This window comes from Dromiciops gliroides, chromosome 2, assembly GCF_019393635.1.
Source record: "Dromiciops gliroides isolate mDroGli1 chromosome 2, mDroGli1.pri, whole genome shotgun sequence".
Classification (NCBI taxonomy): Eukaryota; Metazoa; Chordata; class Mammalia; order Microbiotheria; family Microbiotheriidae; genus Dromiciops; species Dromiciops gliroides.
Genome location: NC_057862.1, coordinates 368,137,470 through 368,152,601, shown reverse-complemented (window position 1 = coordinate 368,152,601; position 15,132 = coordinate 368,137,470). Strand labels below are relative to the sequence as shown.

Genomic DNA, 15,132 nt, shown 5'->3' with positions numbered 1-15,132 from the left:
CTAGAGAAAAGAGAGCAATAAGGATAAGAGCATAATTGTCAATGTCCAAGGATGAAAATAGGTCAAGAGGATGAGGACTTAGGAAAAAAAACACACATTAGATTAGACCATTAAGAAGTTATGGCAGGGCAGCTAGGTGGCACAGTGGATAAAGCACTGGCTCTGGATTCAGGAGCACCGGAGTTCAAATCTGGATTCAGACACTTGACATTTACTATCTGTGTGACCATGGACAAGTTACTTAACCCTCATTGCCCCACAAAAAATTAAAAAAACATTAAGAAAGAAGTTATGGACCCAGCTTTGGGGTTTCTCTGTGATTGTCTCTTCTTGTGATACTTAGAGATCCTGAAATCATAAGGGGGAGATGGCTCCTGGAGCTTCTCCAGGTTATTTCCAAGGAAAAGATTTCCTGTTCCTGCCAAGATGCCCAACTTCTACAGGAAGTAGAAGATCATCTGATCAGAAAACTTTGAAGACTTTTCAAACCACTGGGAGTGAATATAACATGCAGGAAGATTGCTGTGGCAACCACGTCAAAGCCAGCAGTGGAGATCAAACTGGATGGAGAGAGTTCATCCATCAAAACTTCTACCACTGTTAGGACCACTATGAGGTAGAGCAGATGGTGGATGAGAGGTCCTGGAAGAGCTTGGAGAAGTGGGAAAATTAGAATAAAATGGTCTGGGAACAGAAATTCCTGAAAGGAGAGGGACCCAAGACCCCATAGTCCCAGGAGCTGATCCATGATGGAGAGTTGATGCTTACCATAATAGCAGATGATGTGGTGTACACCAAGGGTTTACATCAGGGAATGAGTGCTGAGAGTTACTGAAGGGATGTCCTAAGAAGAGAATCTTTTGCATTTCTCCTACTACATAGCCTCCCAGTAACCACTCAACTTCAAAGTCTTTTGTTTACCTTGTCACTATAAAAATAGTGACTTCCCAATCTACCCACTGAGTTCTCTGCCCTGCTCCCCTACCCTGTCCCTTCTTATATTTAAAAGTCAACATCCCGCTCACTTCCTAAAGCCCACATGAGCTTCCTCTACCTCTATCTATTTTAACGGACCTACTCTAAAGGAATCCCTGATACTCCTGTACAGAGATTTTTATTTCCTTCCCTTTGTCTCTGATTAAGAGACTCAGTCCAGGAGAGGTCTCCGTTTTCAAGAAATCCAAAGTGAGAGAGAGCCCTCCACCAACACTGGACAGAAGCGCATGGTTTCTGCTTTATTCCTAAGGCCTCCCCCTCCATCCTAATGCTTCCATTCCTTTTCCATATTCCTATTGCTGATTGAGTTTGGAATATTTATTTGTTAATGTTACTAAAGAATAATAAAGGTTTAAAAAGTTATCAGTAACTCTGGAGAGAGCCATTTATGTTGAATGATTAGGTCAGAAGCAAAGAGTTAAGAAGAGAGAAGAAAATATAGATGCCAATTATAGATAGCCTTCCAAGGGAGTTGGTCACAAAAGGGAGGAGAGATGCAGGATGATAACTAGTACGGATAGATGAGTCAAGTGAGGTGTGAGGGTTTTTTGAGGTTGGAAGAGATAGAGATGTGTTTATGGACAGTAGAGAAGAAGTCAGGAGAGAGAGAGAGAGAGAGAGAGAGAGAGAGAGAGAGAGAGAGAGAGAGAGAGAGAGAGAGAGAGAGAGAGAGCGCAATTAAGATTGGTATAAAAGGAGGGATGATGGGTGTGGAGGAAATCTGCAGAAGATTGGATGAAATGAGATCAGTCACTTCAGCATGTAGAAGCATTTGCTTTGGCAAGGGAGAAGGGTCATCGTGAAGCTGGTGAAGAAAGAGTCGAAGGCGTCTGAATGCTGTGAGATGAGGAACAAGAGAGAAGAGGGATTTCTTTCTAAGGAGGAGAGGGGGAGAGAATAACAATGGAGGATTCAACCTGTTCACTGCTTATTCCCTGGGCCAAGTTTTATTCTCTTTCTACACTGTAAATAATATATATGTATATATACACACATACATATATATATGATATTATATGACATGATGCAATATGACACAACTCGACATAACAACATAAAAACGTAACCTTAATATAACATAACATAACATAACATAATATAACATAACATAGAACACAAGTAAACACAAGAGTGCACAAATAACTGGGGGGAAATCAGGAATTGCTTCATGAAGAGAAGGTAGCACTTGAGTCGAGTCTGGAAGGAAACCAGGGATTCTAAGAGGCAGAAGAGAGAAAAGAATAAATTTCAAGCAAGGGGGGGGCACTGACAGAGCAAAGGCAGAGAGATGGGAAATAGAATCAGGGCTGTATGGCTAGATTGTAAAGTGCATGGAGGGGAGTAATGTGTAAGAAGACTGGGAAGGTGGGAAAGGTCCATGTGGTCAGTAGCTTTAATTGCCAAATAGAGAAACTTGTATTTGATCATGGAGGTAATAAGAAGCCACTAGAGTTTATTGATCAGGAATGGTGACAGGATTTAATCTTAACTGTAGGAAAGTCACTGATTGATTGAATTGATGGATCAAGACCAATTATGAACAGGGCCACACATTTCTTTGTATCAATCAAAATCATTGGCTAAGGATCTTGGTTATGCCAAGAGGTACTTGTATAAAATGGAGGAGCCATCTTAGATCCATATAGAGATTCTGAGGTTCTGTAATTGGAGACGAAGAGGCAAAGTCATATGGAATTGAGCTGAAAAGAATTGGCAGCACAGGGACAAACAGTGAAAGAAGAAAGAAAAGGTCTGAGCTGGGAGAGAGAGAGTAATATTTGGATGGGTATCTCAATGGTGACATTGAGAAGGGTCATTGGACCTCCAGAAATTTAAGGGCAGGAGCCTAAGACTATTCTACCAGTGTACCTATCTACTTAAGGACTGAGGTAAATCCTGAGGAAAGGCATGTTCTTTCCCCCATTTCCTCTTCTGGAACCTGTCTATCCACAGATATTGAAACATAATTTGTCATTTCATTACTAAAATGTTTCCAGTAATCTGAATTTTGACTGCACCACAAAGAGCTTAGCATATAGATGTAGATGGGTCTAAACTTAAATTAAGGAAGAGAATATAGCCTCTGCACAAATATTTGGAATTTTACTAACTGGAGACTCAGAGAACTTGTGATTGAATTAATAACTTTATTTTTTGTTGTTAAAAATAATGCTTCAGAGTTGGGAACTGCATGGACTTTAGGAACCATTACATTTCTCCTAGACTTAGAATGAGCTAATAATCATAATGACATTATAGAGAGATAAAATAATAAGACATTGTGATCAGATATAGAAGTTTCAGAATTCCTGATTCTGGAAATAAAAACATACTTTTGAGTGACAGAAAAACCAACGGTATGATTCCTATGAGTAGCTGAGATGAAATGGAGCTGCAAATCATGGAATGGAGCAGAATAAGAAACTAGGACTCAAGGTATTTGAAGGAACATCAATATGAATGTTGGATTCCCCTGGTATGGGGGCAAGAGTTGGGGAACATAGGAAGGATTCATGTCAGGAAATGAATTGACACAAAAAGAAAAGAGAATGTCCTGGGGGCATCAGGATTGGGTGATAAATTTGGGTAGAGTGAACCTCAAAGGAGGAAAAGCTTTTAAGTGATGACCATAGCCAGAGAAGGTAGAAGTGGCAACTAGAGGCAAGGGATATTCTGACTCATATAAAATTCTAAAAGGAAAGCCTAGAATGCAATGTCATTTGGTAGGATCCAGATCATAATGAAATCTGGAAGATGAAAGTGTAGCATGAGAGGCATAGGTCTAAACTGAAGGGAAGTTTATTAATTTTAGAGCAGGAGCCCCAGAGGACAGAGTGGAAGAGACTGAAAAATGTGCAGTGTGACTTTGGCATGGTCATGTGAGGTAGATGGAGATGAAAGAGTTGGAAGCAGGGGTTGTAATTCAGTTTGCTCTTTAGTATTCTGGAATTCAGTATCACAGGCATAAGGAAAGCAAGAGGTGATGGGAGCTTTCTAACTACTGGGCAGTGTGTCTAGGCTGAGTGTTAGTGGATGAGAGGAGTTCTGTTGATGAATTCAGGTGAGTAGAATATTCTCCATCTGGTCTTGCTTTGAAAACTCACCTCCATGTCTCTGGGTCTTGATGCCTGCTGTAGTGGGCCATCTGGTCTGGGTCTTGGCAATGTCCTCCAAGGAAGGATGAACAGGAGTAGCAGGCTAGTCTAGGTAGGCCAGATGGCTGTCATAAATGAAGGGCATATGTGACTAGAAAAGGGTGTAGGCCCATTGTACATTTAGAGTGAGGGATATAAGATTCATAAATATTATAGGCTTTAAAGAGATATGAAAAGAACCAGAGAATGAAAGGCTTCTTGTGTGAAGGGTGGTCCTTTTTGGAGGATTTGTTAAAAGACATTGACAAGAATTACAAAGTATGAGCACAGAGGAGTTCTGATATGCCCTTAATGAGGGAGTCACAGCAATATTATCATAGTTGTATTAAAATATCAAAAATTCACATGGACACAGACACCCACCTATACACACACAAACACACCTTCCCACAAGAATTCCCCGAAGATACAAATAAAGATAAATATGCCTATGTAAACTGTAGTGCAATATGGGGTCTTACTGAGCCTTTTCAGGGCTGTTCATTCACTTTTTGTGTCCACCTGTCACCCAACTCTCACCTGTGGCTCCAAGAAGCTTCAGCATGCATAGCATGCCTAGTAAAACTATCTCAGCACATGGGCTAAACCAGGTAGAGAATAACAAACAGGCCTCAAATCTGTTGGTGAGTTAGGGATGGGTCTACCCCAAGTATGTGAAAACTCCCCCAGTGGAATGGGCATCTGAGAACAATTTGTTTCAACAGTCCTGAAGGTGGCTGAAGCAGGTCCTATGGGATACTTAGAGCTTGGGTCAAACATTGAAGATGCAAGGATCATTCACTGAATCCTGGGACATCGTAAGTTGTCTTGACTTTTGTTTTGCATGATTCTGGAGGAGAGAGTAAGTTTAATGACTTTGTAAAACTTGCCTCACTTAATCAAACTCACAAGCAACTCAAACCATCATCCATCATTGTGATGTCATTAGTTCTCTTTGAAAACAAAGGACCACCACCACCAACAACAACAACAAAAACAGTGCAATTGGGAATAAACTAGTTTAGGAGTCAGAAGAACTTGGTTTGAATTCCAGCTCTGATACTAAACTTCCTGGCATAACCTTGGACAAGTCATTTAACATTTCTGGGCCTCAGTTTCCTCATCTGTCAAATGAGAGACGTCAGAGGTCATATAATCCAACTTCCTAATTTTACGGATGAGGAAACTGAGACCCATGTTAGTTAAAGGATTTAACACATATGTAGCAAACGTCAGACGAGATATGAACCCAGATCCCCTAACTCCATAACCAGTATTTTTCTGCCATCCCTTACAGCACTAAGTCCTATTATCTTTTGGACAAACTACACACAATAATTTCTCTCACTACCAAAATACATTTGTTCCTTATATACTGTGCCCCCTATAAATATGCAAAACACATCAACATCTCTTGATTTTCCAAAACAGTTGCTAAAATATAATTTCTTGTCCTGCTTCAGGGATGCTTTCTTGATGTTGTCTTGAATTCTCATAGGTCAATGTTTCATCCCATCAATTCTTCATTCATTTCTTTTTCTCCATCTCAAAGCCTAAACCTTTGTCAATGTCACAATCATTTCCCTTACTGATTATTGCATTCTCCACCAATCCATCCTTCTCCATTCTGGTTTATCCAAATTCCTTTTTATAATTTATCTTTGTCAATCACCTCTTTGAGTGCTTCTTCCAGCTATACCCAGGGCCATGCTACAGAGTCACTTCCATAGAGGCACATCGAATCCACCACTTTCCATTGGCAGTCCTTTTTAAAAAAAATGTCACCCTAGTGATAAGAAGAAGAGGAGACAGAAGGAGAAGAGAAAGAAAAGGGAGAAGAGGAAAAGGAGAGGAAGAACAATGACAATCAGGCATTACTAGGGGTTGAAAATTTGCTTAAAATGAGGGGGAAGGTCTAAATATGTGTTCTAACTGATTGTACCAAGTAATTTATCAACATGCTTTCAATTCTAAATGGGAGTAAAATGTGAAATGAATGTGTAAGGCAGGGTTAGGGAACAGGAGTTGGGAGTAGAGTTGGACTGGTGATCCCCAAGCACCTAGAGAGAGATGTGATCTATTCCTAGGGATGTTGGAAGGGTATTATTTTTTTTTGAGAATTTAATTTTTTTCCAAATTACATGTAAAACAAATTTTGATATCATTCTTTTTTTGGTGAGGCAATTGGGGTTAAGTGACTTGCCCAGGGTCACACAGCTAGTAAGTGTCAAGTGTCTGAGGCCAGATTTGAACTCAGGTCCTCCTGACTCCAGGGCCGGTGTTCTATCCACTGTGCCACCTAGTTGCCTGAACATCATTCTTTTTTTTTTTTTTAAACTTTGTGTTCCAACTTCTCTTCCTCCCTCCCTCCCCACCCCACACCCAAGAACTCAAGCAATTCAATATAAATTATACATGAGTAGTCATGTAAAACATCTCCACCTTAGCCAGGTTGTGAAAGAAAACAGACAAAAACAAAACTTCAGATTAAGGAACTATCAAAAAATATGCTTCAGCCTGTATTCAGATACCATCAGTTCTTCCTCTATGGATGGATTGCAATTTTCATAAGTCTTTCAGAGTTATCTTGGATCATTGCATTACTGAAAATAACCAAGTCATTCACAGCAGACCATCTTACACTATTGCTGTTATTTTGTATACAGTACATTTCACTTTGCATAAGTTCATGTAGGTCTTTCCAAGTTTTTCTAATAAGAATAGTTATGTTTCAATCTGTATTCAAATACCATACGTTCTCTCTCTGTAGATGGATTGAATTTTTCATATGACCTTCGAAGTTGTCTTGGATCATCACATTGCTGAAAATAACTGAATCATTCACAGCAGACTATCTCACGATATTACTGTTATTTAGTATACAGTAGATTTCACAATAGCCCAGCAAAAAAGTACAATATGTTTTGCCATCATCATCATCAACCCTCATCAATCAATCCTCATCTTCTTCCAATCATCATCAGTCTATCAATCAATCATCATCATCTTACATTACTCTTGCCTCTGCTTCAAATTTTTTTTCACAATTACTATTGTTTCCCTCCATCCTATTTCCTTCCCATGATACTTACTCTATTTTCTATCTCCTTTTACCCTATCCCTTCTCAAAAGTATTTCAATTCTGACTGGCCCCTCCCCAGCTCTGCCCTCCCTTCTTTTACCCCACCCCCCTCTTTATCCCTTTCCCCTCCTACTTTCCTGCAGGGTTGGACAGATTACTCCACCCAATTGAGTGTATATGTTATTCCCTCCTTGAGCCAACTCTGATGAGATTAAGGTCTTTGAGCTCTCCCCCCACTCCATAAACCTGTTCCTGCTTCTTTCCTGTGAAATTTCACCCCATTCTACCTCTCCCCTTTCCCCTCCCCCAGTGCATTCTTCTTCCCGCTTCAATTTTACCCTAAAGATGTCATCATGGGGCAGCTAGGTGACACAGTGATCAAAGCACCCACCATTAACCCAGGAGGACCCGAGCCCAAATTCAGCCTCAGACACAAGACACTCACCAACCCCGACCACCCCCCAAAAGATAAACAAAATATAAATGCTTTACAGATATCATCCCTTCATAATCAATTCCCACCTGTGCCCTCTGTCTAAATTTATTCCTATCATCTGCCCTAATATTCAGAAAGCTCTTATGATTTAAACATATCATCTTCCTATTTAGGAATGCAAATGGTTTAACCTTTTAACATCCCTCTTAATTTCTTTTTCCTAGTTAACATTTTATGCTTCTCTAGGGTCTTGTATTTGGAAGACAAATTTTCTATTCAGTTCTGGTCTTTTCATCATGAATACTTGAAAGTTCTCTTTTTCATTTAAGTCAAATCCCCCCCCCCAAATTATACTCAGTTTTTCTGAATAGACGATGCTTGGTTGTAATACCAATTCCTTTGTCCTCTGGAATTTGATATTCCATGCCCTCTGATCCTTTAATGTAGAAGATCCTGTGCTATCCTTATCATGGCTCCACACTATTTGAATTGTTTCTTTCTGGCTGCTTGCAATATTTTCTCCTTGACCTGAGGGCTCTGGAATTTGCTATAATATTCCTGGAAGTTTTCATTTTGGGATCTCATTCAGGAGGTGATTGGTGGATTCTTTCAATTTCTATTTTACCTTCTTCTTCTTGAATATCAGGGCAATTTCCCCCGACAATCTCTTGGAAGATGATGTCTAAACTCTTATTTTCATCATGGTTTTCAGGTAGTCCAGTAATTTTCAAATTATCTCTCCTGGATGTATTTTCCAGGCCAGCAGTTTTTTCCAAGAAGATATTTCACATTGCCCTCTATTTTTAATTCTTTTGGATTTGCTTTATTGTCTTTTGGTTTCTCATAAAGTCACTAGCTTCCATTTATTCAATCCTAATTCTTAGGCAATTATTTTCTTCAGAGAGTTTTTATATCTTCTTTTCCTTTTGGCTTTTCAAGCTGTTGACTTTTTCTCATGACTTTCCTGAATCGCTAATTTCTCTTTCCATTTTTTCCTCTACCTCTATTACTTTGTCTTCAAAGTCCTTTTTGAGTGCGTTTATGGCCTGAGACCAATTCATATTTTTCTTGGAAGCTTTGGATGTAGGAGCCCTGATGTTGCTATCCTCTTCTGAAGGTGCACCTTGATCTTCCCTGTCACTAAAAAAACCTTTTCATGGCTCTCAACTTTTTCTGCTTGCTCATCTTGCTTGTCTTTTACTTGACTTTTAACTCCTTCTTACAGTGGGTACCTACTTCCAAGCTACACTGTCCCAAGCTTTAGAGGGTGCCAGGTGTTTTGTTTTAAGGAAGGGCAGGTTTTTTACTTGCCAGGCCTGTTCTCTGGTCAGTAGATAACCTCAGGCCAACTTGCTAATTGTCCAGGTAGCAAAACTTTGTGTGCTGTGATTGTTAGCTCTGATGAGGTTGCACCCTTCTCCCACATGGGCCTCTGACACTCAAAATTTCTTCCTGGTTCCTCCCTGGGATAGGACTACTGAATTCCTCCTTAGTTCCTTTAGACACCCCTGTTTCTCCCCCCCCCCCAACCCTGGCCAACTGTTCAGCCCTCTCACAAGACTGTAAACTTAGTTCCAGATGACACTGGTGCTGCAGCTGATTAAGAGGCTTGGGGGTATGTTTATCTGATGCAGCCTGCCTGGGGCTGGATCTGTGTCAGCGTGATTGTGAGGTTGGACTCCACTCCCAGCCCAGAATAGGGGTCCTCTCCTGTTGAGCTTCTAAGCTGTCTTTGCCTGGAAAATGATCTCAACCCATCTTTTTGTGGGTTCTGCTGCTCCAGGGCTTGTCTTATGGCTGTTTTTGGAGTAATTGTGTCAGGAGCTCTGAGAGCTTAATGCCTTTCATCCACTATCTTGGCTCTGCATGTTGGAAAGGTATTGATCCTGCCTTTGATGCTTAGTAGTCATGTAGTTATGGACAATTTATGTTGCCCCCTGAGCCTCAGTTCCCTCCTTTATAAAATGGGGATCATAAACATTTCCCTACCAATATCCACAGGGGTGTTATCTTCTATTAGCCTCAAAGATTAATAAGAATATAAGCTATTATTCTTCCTTATTCTCTATAAAGATAAAAAACCCTCTGTCCCTGGTTGTTTGGGGTTATGGGATCCAATAAACCCCCAGGGGAGATAGGATTGGCCTAAACAGACTTAGTAGAAGAGCTCTTGTCTTCTAGCTGAGTGAAAATCTTGGGAATTTTTTTCCCCTAGAACTTCAATCTAGTTACTTGGCCTTCCTGTAAATACTAAATGGTTCCAATTGTGAACCATACAGCATTCCTGGGAGAAAGCCTGAACCAAGGACCAAAACCTTAGGTTCTAGGACATGATTTCCCCCCCATATACCTGAAATAAGTCACCAAGAACTAGAGTTTAGCCTCATATTGGACTGTCCCAAACCAAGGGAGGTAAGGAATACTCTTTTGGAAAATGTGGAGGAATTGGGCTTGAATTTTGGCTCTGCTACTTGCTATCTTTGTGACCTTGGGCCAATTAACTTAATTTCTATGGGCCTCAATTTCTTCATGAATAAAGTAAGTTGAATGGGTTAAGGGCTCTGGAAAGGTCTTTCCTACTTGGACAGTCCTATGATAGGACTACACTACACTACACTAAAATTTGATCTTAAATTCTAGCTCTGCCACTTATTATCTGTTATTATCTGTTGTGCGTCTTTGGAAAAGCCATTTAGCCCTTCTGGGCCTCAGTTTCCTCATATATAAAATGAAGAGGCTGGTTTATATAATCTCTAAAGCCCTCTTCTAGTTTTTAATCCGTGATTCTACAGGTGTCCTACAGGACCTCACTACTGGCTTTTTAAACTTTTTTTCCTTTTCTGTTCTGTTCTAATTGTCCAATTATAATGTACATGGGGGTGTTGGTGGTGTAACTCTTCTAGGTATGTCTCATGGAGAGATTTCTCAGATTGAATAAAGTCTCCATTGAGGAAATATCAAATAAAAATGTGAACCCCTTTCCCTTTTCCCTCCCCCCACCAACTAGATGTCTATATTAGCACAAAACAGAAGGCAGGGCAAATTGAGCTGTGAGAACAGGAAGACAGCAGCTGCTGCCAAAACCTAGTGAGGTCAGCAGCCTCTCTCGCATCCTAGGGAAGAGTTTATGGACAGCAAAAGCCAGAGATCCCAGGACTTGGTTGGCATTCTATTAATTGGTTCTCATAACTTTGTGGAGCTGAGTGTACTGTTAAGGCAGAAAGCAAAAGAGTGAGGGGGGAACCTTTTTATGGCAGAACAATGTGGTTGGGGGGATATCTGATTCTCTGCGTAGTTTTCCTGAGTCTTTTATTTATGTTCCCTGCAGTTTGTGTGTTCCTGAGGAATCTTATGCTTTAGACTGTATTACAAGCTACTTGAGATTTTAAGAATAGGGTGCCTGAAAAGGCTGGGCAGAGATGACTCTATGCCAGCAGATGAATGATAGCCACCTCTATATCATTTTCAATGTCTGAGCACTTCTTTTCTTATTTCAGACTTACTCATATCAAACACCATTGAACACTTACAAGTCAGTAGTTATGGGATCCTGACAATTTGGCACAAAGTTTATAGCTCTCTTTTTTACCTTCAAAAGAATATTTTAAAAAGGTAATTTTGGGACATGGAAAGCCTAGAAAGGAAAGATGAATTTCTCCCTTAGCACAGTAACATTTATTCTTGGCAACAACTCTTACTCTGTACAGTATGTCTTCAGGTGTTCTCAGCTTTGACATCCCTCCTTCTACTCTGTCAGGAAAGAGGCCAATGGGATGTTCCCCCTATATGAACCTTTAGCCTATAACTCCCTGTCTCTGATTATGCATCGCATCATGGGTGAAATTTGGGTTAAAGATAATTGTAAATATGGTATTGATATTAACTGATGTTTTCCCAACATTGCAATAATGCTTGTTTTGTTTGTTGGAGAGTTTATTACTTTTTGATCAATAGTATGTGAGATTTGTGGGGGAAATTAGCATAGTGAATAACAATTAGGCAAAAAATCAATGGCATTCAGAGAAATAAGTGACTTGAAAAGTCCCATAGGCACACACACACATACACCCACACACTTTCAGTAGCACACATACATACACATGCTTTAAACTGTAATGCATCTCATTTAGAATTCCAGAGTGGGGGAGGGGTATTTGGCTTAAAGCAAAACTGGGGCTAACTAAATAGCAACTGTCTAAAAATTATATGTGCAAGAACTAAGGCTCCCAATGGGTAGGAGCATGTGCATATGGGGCCTTGGTTTCCATGGATTCCCTTCCCTTTCCACTTTCCTTTACTGATTTTCCTTGTTTTCTATGTTCATTATTGAACATGTTCCATAGGGATCTTACATTAGTATGTCATAGGGTCATTAAGAAAAGAGAAAGGGAGAAGTTATATCTGGATGGGCTCTTGGAGGTAATCTAGCCCAATTTCATCACTTACAGATGTGGAAAAGAAGACTGAAATAGGAAAAGTGGATATAATTCAAAGTTATATAGCTAGTAAGTAACAGAGAAGTCTATTTTCTGTTATAAGTAATATAAGTAAGTAATAGATAAATCTATTCCAGGGCAGCTAGGTGGAATGTTGGATAGAGTGCTGGGCCTGGAGTCAAGACGACTTATTTTCCCGAGTTCAAATCTGGGCTCAGACACTTGCTACCTGTGTGACCCTAGGCAAGTCACTTAACTCTATTTGCCTCAGTTTATTCATCTGTAAAACAAGTTAGAGAAGGAAATGGCAAACCACTCCAGTATCTTTGCCAAGAAAGCCTCAAATGGGGTGATGAAGAATTGAACATGACTGAAAATTGCTGAACAACAACAAAAACAGATGAGATTTAAACTCAGACTCTAAATCTTCCCACTATAATATAGCAATTCATAACATCATAAAATCTCCTGGCTGAAAGCAACCTTTGAGGTCATTTATTCCAACCTCATATCCAGTGTAGGAATCCTTTCTGTGGAATCCTTGGCAAGGGATCTGCCTCTGCTTGGACACCTTCTGAGATAGGTAGCTCACTATTTCACTAGACAGCCCATTCCATTGTCAGGAAATTAGAATTGTATCTGCTTAATATATGCTTGTTCTATTATTATATTGGACAAGGAATTTTTTTCTTCTATTAGATTGAAATCTATCTCCTTGTAACTTCTATGTATTGGTCCTAATTCTGTCCACTTGTGTCAAGAAGGAGAAGTCTACCTTTGCTTCCATTGAATAGCTTAGTTATATATTTGAGAAAGATATCATCCCGTCCCCCAACCCCCACAAGTCTTTTCTTCTCTAAGGTTATATATATGACAATATTATTTTGGGATCAGTTTCTGAAGTATTGACCTTAAACATGAAACTCAAAATTTTCAGGCTACATGGTGCTAAACAACTAGATATATGCCAACATCTGGATTTTGCAGTTTTCATTGGCTGTTTAGGGTTGCATAGACACAACCTATTAACTGAAGCTAATTTCCTGGAACTGAAGGAGGATACAGACTCCCAGTTACTATCTAGCCTTAAATGCTGCTGCTGCTGCTCCCTAATGACTTTGGAATATAGGTTTGGGGCATAGGGAAAGGATATTATGGAGGGCTCTTCCCTCCCCTATCCCCCAGATTTATGTCTCTCTGGGGCTTGAAGGAAATCATGCTGTGAGTTGTAATCTAGGGGAAATTTGTTTGTGTATTGCCCAACAGATTTCTTCTGTATTCATCTGAAAAGCCTCCTAGTTGATATACAGACCCCAGCTGGCCTGGGGTTAAAAAAAAGGAGAGAGAAACCTCTCTGTAAAGTGAAGCTCCTTTAGCCCGTAGGTCTGGAATCCCAAGCTATGCTCTTCTAGACACCAGACCTTTGGGTATATACCCAACTCCCTGATGCTCAACTGATGCCTGTGCTACACAGTTCTATCAGTGGCATGGCCTCTCAATTCCTGGGACAGTAAAATAGAGTTATCCTATTCCTAAAGGGAGTATTGGGCATGACACTTCTTTTTCTACACTTGCTGTATGGTACAGCCCATCCTTGGTGTGGAACTATTTCCATGCCTATTCAAGTAGCACAATACACACTCTGCATTGCTTTGTTTTGAAATGCAAAGGCTAGAATAAGGCATGGCTCTCATTTCTTGTATTTTATGATTTTCCTAAGAACGAAGTATCCCCAGAGAAAATGGGTACATGTCTATTTTTGTCAGAGCTCAGAGTTTCCACGTGGGCCACAGCATCTGTATTTCACTATTTTTGATAATTCTTTATCAATAAAACAGGCTTCCATAAGCTTCATCATAAGAACTGAAAATACATCTTGGAACATCACCTTTTCTGATAATTCTATAAGTGATATCACCATATCTGAGAATTACATATGGGACATTCATCACTGCTTCTCAGAATTATATTTGGGACATCACAGTTTTTCTGAATTCCATGGGTGATAGGTATCAGTGTATCTAAGAAATCCATCTGGGACATCACTGTATCTGAGAATTCCATGGGGAATATCACCATATCTCAGAATTCCATCCGGGATATCACAGTATCCCAGAATCCCACAATCACTGTATCTGAGAATACAGAATCCCTCAGGGAATGTCACCATATTTGAGAAAGCTACTGGAATACCCTGATATCTGAGTGTTCTTCTCCCCCACAGTCCTGCTCAGGAATCGATGTTTAGAATAATGGTCCTGCTTGGCTCTGAATTGAGCTGGTTAATAACTATTGCTGAGGAAATCAATCAGTTCTATGATATCTTATTACTTACGCTAATTTAATCACAGGGAACGGATCACTGCTTCAGTTCAAAGGGCAAAGAGAATGCGCGCGTGTGTGTGTGTGTGTGTGTGTGTGTGTGTGTGTGTGTGTGTGTTTGGGTGAGTCTGACTTTGGGAGGGGGGAGGGAACAGAGAGCGAGTTGAAGCAAGGAGGGATATGAAATCTTAGAGTGGACATCCTATTACTGAAATGTAAACTCCATGATACATTGTTGTAGGCACCATTCAGCTGTATTCTAACTTAAACTTAAATATATTCAAGCTTTGATTTATGGTGATTGCCAATTTGCAAGGAAGGCTATTAGGTGGCACAGTGGACAAAGTGCTGGGCCTGAAGTCAAGACTTAATTTGACTTCAAATTTGGCCTCAGACATTCAATAGCTGTGTGACCCTGGGCAAGTTACATAACCCTGATTTGCCTCAGTTTCCTCAACTATAAAATGAGCTAGAGAAGGAAATGGTAAACCACTCCAGTATCTCTGCCAAGAAAACCTCAAATGGTGTCATGAAGAGTCAGACAAACTGAAATGACTGGACCATAACAAAAAAAAATATTCACACTGAAAATTTCACCATTGCTTCTCTAGAACAGGTTTGAACTAGATCTAGTACATCCCTATTTGGAAGGCATATGAATGATAACCTAGTCCTCCTAATGCAGGAATCCCCAATTCAGCATCCCTAAAAGGTAAGGTCTAGGGG

General features: G+C 40.1%; 1 pseudogene; it reads left to right on the top strand.

Annotated features, from left to right (window-relative positions):
* Nucleotides 1-426: 426 nt before the first annotated feature.
* LOC122744687 lies at nt 427-818 on the top strand (annotated as a pseudogene).
* Nucleotides 819-15,132: the final 14,314 nt, after the last annotated feature.